The sequence below is a fragment of the Rhinopithecus bieti genome, unplaced genomic scaffold, assembly GCF_001698545.2.
Source record: "Rhinopithecus bieti isolate Rb0 unplaced genomic scaffold, ASM169854v2 scaffold_23647, whole genome shotgun sequence".
Lineage (NCBI taxonomy): Eukaryota > Metazoa > Chordata > Mammalia > Primates > Cercopithecidae > Rhinopithecus > Rhinopithecus bieti.
The window spans coordinates 1,104,975-1,114,218 of NW_016811385.1; positions in this window are offsets into that span (position 1 = coordinate 1,104,975).

Below are 9,244 nucleotides of genomic sequence, written 5' to 3' on the forward strand. Positions count from 1 at the left end.
GTCCAATAAAATAAAGGCCGAAATCAAATATATGGTAACGCAAACATGCTAAGCAAGATTTGGTGCTTTTATAAAAATACGTTAATAGGATTTTGCCAGGACTGCACTCTTGATGTTGTGCATTTCAAACAATAACCAGGTAACTCATAATTTTAAAAATATGCTGAAAACTTAGGTCAGTGAGGGAACATTGTGAGTGCTAGGGTATAGCTAAGGCTTCCATTTATATTCCAAGTATTATTTTAAAAATTATAATTCACTCCATTTCATAGTTGGCAGTTTTGTTATTTTCCAAAGCTTTTGAATTTGAAATTGTTGCCACGTGAAGTGAAAAGAGCAATCAGAGAATCAATAGCATGCTTTTCCACTGTGGTTCAATTACTAAGTGCAAAATAAGACAAGCTCAGGATCCTGGATACTGTCAGATGATTAGACAGTACAAAGAAAGTTACACTTTAAATTTTTAATAAAAATTATCACATTGATTTTAATGAGGAAGCCATTCCATAATCATAACAAATTTTCTTAAATTCTTTGAATTTTATTCAAACATACCCTTACTTATTCAATTGTTTAAACATGATTTATTTTTATTTTTAGTGAAATGAAATTACCCAAGTCTGGTGTCCCTCATCTTTACCTATTTAGTTTCTGCTTTGCTGTAGTTGCCAGACTGTTCTGTTATACCTGGTACCAGCAAACTGAGGTAAGACATAAAGTCTGTTTTGATTTTACAGGTCTAATCATGAGTTATTGCAGGTCGCATAGAGACTAAGGAATGTGATTGCATCATGATGTGTGTTACAGGACAAAGTTTACACTACATTCTAATGAGTGGTCAGGTTTTCCAGGATTGCAAAGCCCCTTCTCAATCCAATATATCCAAAAAGAAATTTGCCGATACTCTCTTTCGTGGCAATTAAAAATGTCCACTGTGTATGCCTTCTGTCTGAGAAATCATTATTCACTTGCCAAGTTGAGAGTAATCTGCTACTTCAACCTCCCACACATAATATGGCCCTGCCATTTATGTTACCTCATCATTCCTCCATTTTGTCCATTGTCCACTTCTCATAGCCACTACACCTACTTTATTCAGACCATTAGCTCATGGTTTCTTCCACAGATGACTCTAGCGGTCCACTAAATGCTTCATTGGCCTCAATCTTTAGCCAAAGTCATATTTATAAAGCATAAATATGAGCATGTTTTGACACTAATCAAAATCTTTAATGGGTCCCCATCTAACGTCAGGATAATATCAGAAATCCTTAAGGTAATACAACCAGTCACCTGCCTTCTTCTTGATCTCTTTCCACATCTATTAGCACCCCTATCCAACACTCCACCTGGCAGTCATGCCAAATTATTTGCAGTTGCCCAAATAGCTAGACTTCTTTACTCTCAGCCTTTATCTCTGATATTCTCTCTTCCTGGAAGATTCGTATTTCATCTAATTTGTACTTAATCTTTGTATATCAAGAGCTTTTCCAGGTAGCAGTTATGTTGCCCTCGCCCCACCCCCCCAAAAAAAACATGAGTCAAATCCCCTTAGAAAATTTAAATATACTATCCTATACATGACTTATATATTACTTGTACTTGTGTTTTCACCTGTTGTTTTTTTCACTTAAATTGTTAACTCACTGAATCAATAAATTTTGCTTGCTTTATTATCTAGTAGGTTACAGTTTCTCATTATCCATTTACCTAACAATATAGTTTAGATTTGTAACTACCCAACAGGTTCACCTTGCCCACTGCCTAGGCAGAACTGATTTATCAAGACAGGGGAAGTGCAATAGAGAAAGAGTAATTCATTCAGAGCAGGCTGTGTGGGAGAGTAGAGTTTTGTTATCACTCAAATCAGTATCCCTGTGAATCCAGGGATCAGAGTTTTTAAGGATAATTTAGTGGGTATTAGGCCAGTGAACTGGGGCTTCTCATTGGTCAGGTAAGAGATAAAAATCATAGGGTGTCAAAGCTGCCCTTTTGTGCTGAGTCCATTCCTGGGTGGGGGCCACAAAACCAGATGAGCCAGTTTGTTGATCTGGGTGATGCCAGCTGATCTATCAAGCGGAAGTTCTGCAAAATATCTCAAGCACTGCTCTTAGGTTTTACAAGAGTGAAGTTATCCCCAGGAGCAATTTGGGGGGTTTAGAATTTTGCAGCCTCCAACTGCATGACTCCTAAACCATAATTTCTAATCTGGTGGTTAATGTGTTTAGTGCTACAAAGGCAGTCTAGTCCGCAGGTAAGAAGGCAGCTTGTTTGGGGAAAGGGCTGTTATCACTTTGTTTCAAACTATAAACTATAAACTACGTTCCTCTCAAAATTAGTTCGGCCTGTGCCCAGGAATGAACAAGAACAACTTGGAGGTTAGAAGTAAGATGGAGTTGGTTAGGTCAGATCTCTGTCCCTGTCTCAGTTATAACTTTGCAGTGGCAGTTTCAATTTCATTCACTAACATTGCCTACCATTTATTTGTCTATTATGTACACTACATCTAGCATTTTAAAGCAATCAGTCCCTACATCAAGGTTTACAACATGATTTGGTATAATTAACACTTATCTATTACAACTCTTGCATATTAAAATTATTTATTTTGTTATGTTTACATATAAATAAATTAGAATGCAGAGATTATATAATATGCTGGAAATAGAGATCTAGTAAGTAATAAAATCAGAAGGTTTTATTTTAAATACTAAGAAATTTCTTCTGTTCTATAACTAATCTTTACTGCTTCTCACTGATTTTGCAATGTAGGAGAGTTTAAAGTTAAATAATTGAGTATTTTCAGTATGAAAAATCCATACCTGAGTGAATAAATAAGAAAATTCAAGGCATCTAAATTGCCATATTCTGCTCATATATTCTATCCTGTTTAGCATCTTAAAGGAAATAATTTTAATCAGCATTTCAGAATTGCTTATTTTTACTATATAAAAGAAGTAGCTCCTGCTAGAATAAAAATTATTTCCAATGTCAACTATTTTCATGTCAAAGTTTGTAAAAGTTAAAATGTATTTTCATGAAGAAGTTAACTTTTACTTTTAATAATTATAAGTTACATTCAGAAGTCGTTAAAAATGCAATGCAACTTGTCAAAACAAATAAGAAACCAGATTACGTGTAAGTATGTGTATGTTTACTCCTTATCCACTTTGCTATAAAATATGTATTCACATTTATATTTTATGTGATCACATCTGTTTAAATATTCTAATTGAACTTTTATTTTTTTCTATACAAGTAGTAAATTTAAAGTGATTCAAGTCTGTGTTTGCATAATGTAATTTTTTAAATGATAGTAAAATGAAACAGGTGCAGAACATGAAATTTCTGCAGAGTGGATTCACTGGCTTATATTCAAAAAGATTCTAAAAACCTGGGGACCTGGTTAAGGCATCTGAAGCCATCTGAGTGATATACCTCCTCCCAATGATGTCTATGCTTATAAAACTTAAGGATGCTGCCTGGTTAACAAAAATCACAAAGCTTGTAAGTTAATTTACAAAAGTATATGACAAGTCATAAAACATAGAGGTGGCATTTTAAGTAGAAAGAAACTGAACACAAATGGAAAACCAAAACTATAGCAAAATTAGGCATTTGTTCTGTGGACTCCCTAAAGGAATATATTCCTCAGTGCCTTCCTCCTAGAAAGCACAGAGGCAAATATAAAACATTCTGATATTGTAATAAACACCACAAACAGAAGAGGTTCAGGGCCATGACATCTGAATATCTTAAAATATTGTAGACCCACTAATTTGCAATGCAAAAATTTCAATCAGCTTTTCAAAGGATGAAACTTTGATTCTTTCATATGTCTAGGACTGAGACAATTTTGGTAGAATAACATAGCAGAAAAAATGAAGTCCTTTAGCGATCAAGATTTTCATGTTTGTCCAATAAAATTTAAGTGATCAATAACTTTAGGAAAGGCACTGTGCTAATTTCTGCAGATCTGTGCTGTGGTGCACAAATTGGCCTTTTGTTAAGCACTTCTTGACAAGTTTTTAAGATGCATCTGAATAAGTGCCTCATTTTCTTCTGATTTTTATTCTTTGCAAAGATTACATTGTTCTACTACATCAAATATAGTGATAGTTTGATTTAAGGAAAAATGGCTTGATGAGAATATGAAAGGAAATGTAAGGACCAGAAAACGAAGTGTCCACAAAGTCAAGAAAAAAGAGCTCATGCAGAGTCGTTGATAGTTTCAAATACCTGAAGGTGAAGCCAAAAGAGGAGAAAGAAGATATTCCTTGGATTACATTATTATGGAGTGCCAGATAATGTTGTAGTGAGTGTTTCAGTACATCAATTTAAGGAAAGGGAAAATTATTGATTGTAATGAGACAGAGTCGACAGAAAAAATACTTAGCTTACAGTTCCCTGCTGATAGGGAGACTAATATAGAAAATAAGCTGACAGGATGGCTGGGACATGATGAGATTTTGTTGTTGGTGCTCTTTGTGGTTTAGTTGTTTACTTATTTCATTAATCAGCATGGGAGAGCCTGGGCATTATTATAGATAGGGAAGAAAAATTAGCATGATGAAAAAGAATGGAAATGACAAAAAATTTAAAAAAGGAGAGAAAACATGATGAAAAATGTGACCCCAATAAGTCAAGGAGAAATTTAGTCTTAAAAATGGGATGTACTTCCAAGTTAAACAATGTGTGACAGAAAGAAAGAAGAGAGCGAGAGAGAGAATGAGAACATAAAATTTGGAAGTACAAAAATAAAAAATATGATGAAACTTTAATAATAATAAATAGTGATTAAATACTTTTAAAGAATCATAGCTAAATGGTCTCAATGTTATTAGTCATATAGACACTGACATCATTTCAATTAGTAGTAATGCCATTTGAGTCATATCAAAAATGTTTTGAAAAGTCACCTGCTATGTTGTGAATCCTTTCAGCTACTCTCAGAGGTTTGCGCCAGGAATTGAATGAGCAGGAAAGTATATATGGAAGTTACCTGGGTTTAAGGAAACAGCAAACATGTTTGATAAAATGAATGAGAAATTTTAAGGTGATGATAATACTGTTAAGTTCTGGCTGGGTAAGAGTCAGTGAAGCTGACTTTTTCAACCAAAAAAAAAAAAAAAAAAAAGGTTTGATGTAAAGGGACTAAAAGGAATGCCATTGTGGTTGAAAGGTAAAAAGCAATCATGTACAGTGGCTCATGCCTGCAATTCCAGCACTTCGGGAGGCGAAGTTAGGTGCATCATTTAAGTTCAGGAGTTACAGACCAGACTGGGCCACATGGTGAAAGTCCTTTTATTTTTTGCCTCTACAAAAAATTAAAGAAAAGAAAAGAAAAAAAGAAAACAAAGGTAAAATGCAATAACTTTAGAAACAATGGAGTTTGTCAGAGGAAAAATCATGACCTAACATGCTGGCAGAGTGATCTTCCTGAATTCCTGTCCTCTTATTTATTTATTTATTTTTAATTTTTTGAGATAGAGTCCCATTCTGTCTCCCAGGCTAGAGTGCAATGGCATGATCTTGGCTCACTGCAACTTCTGCCTCCCGGGTTCAAGCGATTTCTCCTACCTCAGCCTCCCGAGTACCTGGGATTACTGACGCCCACCACCATACCCGGCTAATTAGTATATTTTAGTAAAGACAGGGTTTTGTCATGTTGGCCAGCCTGGTATCGAACTCCTTATCTCAGGTGATCCAACCGCCTTGGCCTCCCAAAGTGCTGGGATTACAAGTGTGAGCCACCTCACCTGACCCCTCCTGCCCTCTTGCATCACCCATACAATAACAGGATTATAATTGACACCTGTCAGTCATGTATGAGAAAGTGACATAAACATCAATGCAGAAGTGCATTTGTTAAATCAAAACCACATTAAGATATCACTTCCCATTTCTAAAATGGCTATTACAAAACAATAAACAAAGAAACAACATGAAAAAAAAAACAGAAAACAAGCCTTTGCCTGCATATGGAGAACTTAAAACACTTATGCATTGCTAGTGGGATTGTAAAATGGTGCAACTGCTGTGGAAAAACAGTATGTTAATTCCTCAAAAATTTAAATGTAAAATTACCATACATATTTTCCCAAAATTCTACTTATGAATATATACTTAAAAGAAGTGAAAGCAGGAGCTCAAACATCCATGTTAGCATTATTCACAATAGCCAAATGGTGGAAGCAACCCAAATGTCCATCGAAAGATTAACAGGTAAACAAAATACAGTACATATAAACAGTGGAATATTAGCCAGCCTTCAAAAGGAGGAAACTTTTGAACATGCTATCATATTAATGAACATTGAAGACATTATGCTAAGTCAGGAAGACGAATAAAGGACAAATATTGTATTATTTTTCTTATGTAAGATTCCTAGCTTAGTCAAATTCATGAAGACAGAAAGTGCAATAGAGGTTACAAGGGACTCAGAAGCAGAGGGAATGAGGGTCATTGTTTAATGGAGATAGAGTTTCTGATTGGGATGATGAAAAAATTCTGGAGATGTGTAGTAGTGATGAATGTGCAACCATGTGAATGTTCTGAATACCACTGAATTATACACTTAACATGAATAAAGTGGTAAGATTTAGGTGACGTATGTTTTACTACAATTTTAAAATTAATAGAAAAAAGTGTTATTGGAATAACATTACTGTAATTTAGTTAATTTTTAGGTGTAAGCTTTCTACAATACATAGGGCAATTACAGATAGTTATTATTTCTACAGTATTAGATATTCATCTGGTTTTAGCTCTTATTGGCATGACTTACAGAGGTCTGGATTGTAAACCCTTGTTCTCATTTCATAGTTCTAAATTCAACAACATTCTTGAAAGAGACTGAGTGAGCTGAGGCAGCTGAGAGACAATGAAAAGGACTCTGATGCTACCTGAGTGTACTGTACTTGCGGTTCTCAAAGTGTGATGTTCTGCAGCTGTGGCAATACCTGGCAACTTGTCTGAAGGAATTACAGATGTTCAGGTCCCCAAACAGCCTACTGAATGAGAAAATCTGAGAGTGGGTTTTAACAAGCTCTCCAGCTGATTCTGATGCACACCAGTGTTTGAGAACCACTGTTCTATAGCATAAAGTACTGCAATCATATTGGGGATGGGTGGAGAGCACCTGGCTAGGATGATGTACATGTTGACACATATACAAGATACAGAACTACTGGTCTGGAGGGTGACAGTATTCCTGATGCTGTTACTATCCACTCAAATATCATCATCTGCTACTATTTATCTATAGGTAAGGGATTTTGGAAGTACAGTCTTTCACCTGGATCTCCAGTGGATGTACATCAGTAATAAAATATAACCAGTTTACTTTATTATACTTTAGTAAACACTGTCAAATTTGTCATGGTGTATTTTAACTTATCTGTCTAAGCATATCATATTTTTCTAGGACATTAAGTTTACTAAATAGTATTAATTATAATTGTTGGTTCAATAATGATACTTGTATTAATCTTTTAGTCCTTTACAATTGTACTCATTTATTTTCTTGATTATCTATTTAGTGAACATAAGGCATGCCTGTGCAATTAACAGGCAACTCAAAAACTTCAAATAAATAAATAATATTTCCTTTTTTGAATGTTCTATTTCCCTGCCTTATCTCCACAGAAGTCTCCTAACCTTTGTGCTGGTTTCCAGCAGGGTGTGAAAGCAGATGATGCTGACTTGTGAGAGCCGATTTTGTGTTTTTTTAATTATTATTAGCTATTATTATTCCTTGATTCTGTCTTCATATTGGTAGCATAAATGAATAACATGAGTCTTTTGAAAGTATTTACACCACAGGAATTTACAAATGCTGCACACTGTACGTTTTACGTTTTACGGTTCCTATAGAAGTAGGTAAATGTTGCTAGTGCAACACTGATTAATCCCTTAGTGATATTTTATTGCTACATGTATGTCTATATATGTTTATACACATGTGCACATGTTTAGCTACTTTTGCCTATTTTTGAAATACATAAAAATAATAATCTTTGAATTGCTTAAACTAATCAAAGATTAGTATTTAAAAAGTTTCTGTATTATTTTATATAACTATAATAAGTTATCACTATTCTCTAATGTCCTGTTACATGAATAAACCACAATCAATTTCTTAATTATCCAGTGTATGACATTTGTCATTTCTAGTTTTTCACTACTGTTACAGATTTTTGTGCCTATTTCTTTCTTTGAATGTACATTTTCTCTTACATGTATATTTAAAAGTAGAATGATTCCTAATAGTTTTAAATTTTTTAATACTGCCTATTTTTGTCCAAAATGGTTCTAATAATTACATTTTCACCAAGAAAAGACTCATGTTATTCATTTATATCTATCATTTGATAGAATGACATTTAGCCATGGTTCTAGATTTTTTCCAGTCTCTTACGTAGAAAGTCTCATTTTCATCTAGATTTGCATTTTTCTGATTAATAATTTATTTGGCTTCCCTTGTGTGTATGTGGGAGGGGGTTTGTTTAAAGTCATATCTTTGTTATTTGCTATGAATTGCCAGCTCGTGTTATTTGCCATTTTTCTAGAGATGGTTGCATTTTTCTATTAATTGTTAGGGGTTCTTATATATTCTTGATACTAATCCTTTGTTGACTATGCACTGGCTAATATTCAGCTCATGATACCAAGTATGCACATGCTGATTGTTTACAAGTAGCTTACATGTTTATTAATCTGTGATCATGCTTTAACAGTTATTAAAATTTTTGAATATTAATTTCATTATATATAATACAATTATTCTCCTTCAGTTTATAATCTCCTTTCACTTTCTTCGAAGATGTCTTTTATAAACAGAATTTTTCAATTTTAATACATTTGAATACATACATATTCATATATGTATATAGTGATTACATTATATTGGCTTTTTGGAAGGCGGAGGTTAAGAAACCTTCACAGCATCAAGAGTGCTTACCTATACTTTTTTCAAAGATGTTTGGGTATATTTTCTTCATCGCTTTCTCTCTCTTTTTTCTTTCCATCCTTTCTTCCATTATAAAGATATTTTTTCACTCTGATGGTAGTTTCTTTTGCTGTGCAAAAGCTCTTTAGTTTAATTAGATCCCATTTGTCAATTTTTGCTTTTGCTGCCGTTGCTTTTGGTGTTTTAGACATGAAGTCCTTGCCCATGCCTATGTCCTGAATGGTACTACCTAGATTTTCTTCTAGGGTTTTTATGGTATTAGGTCTAACCNNA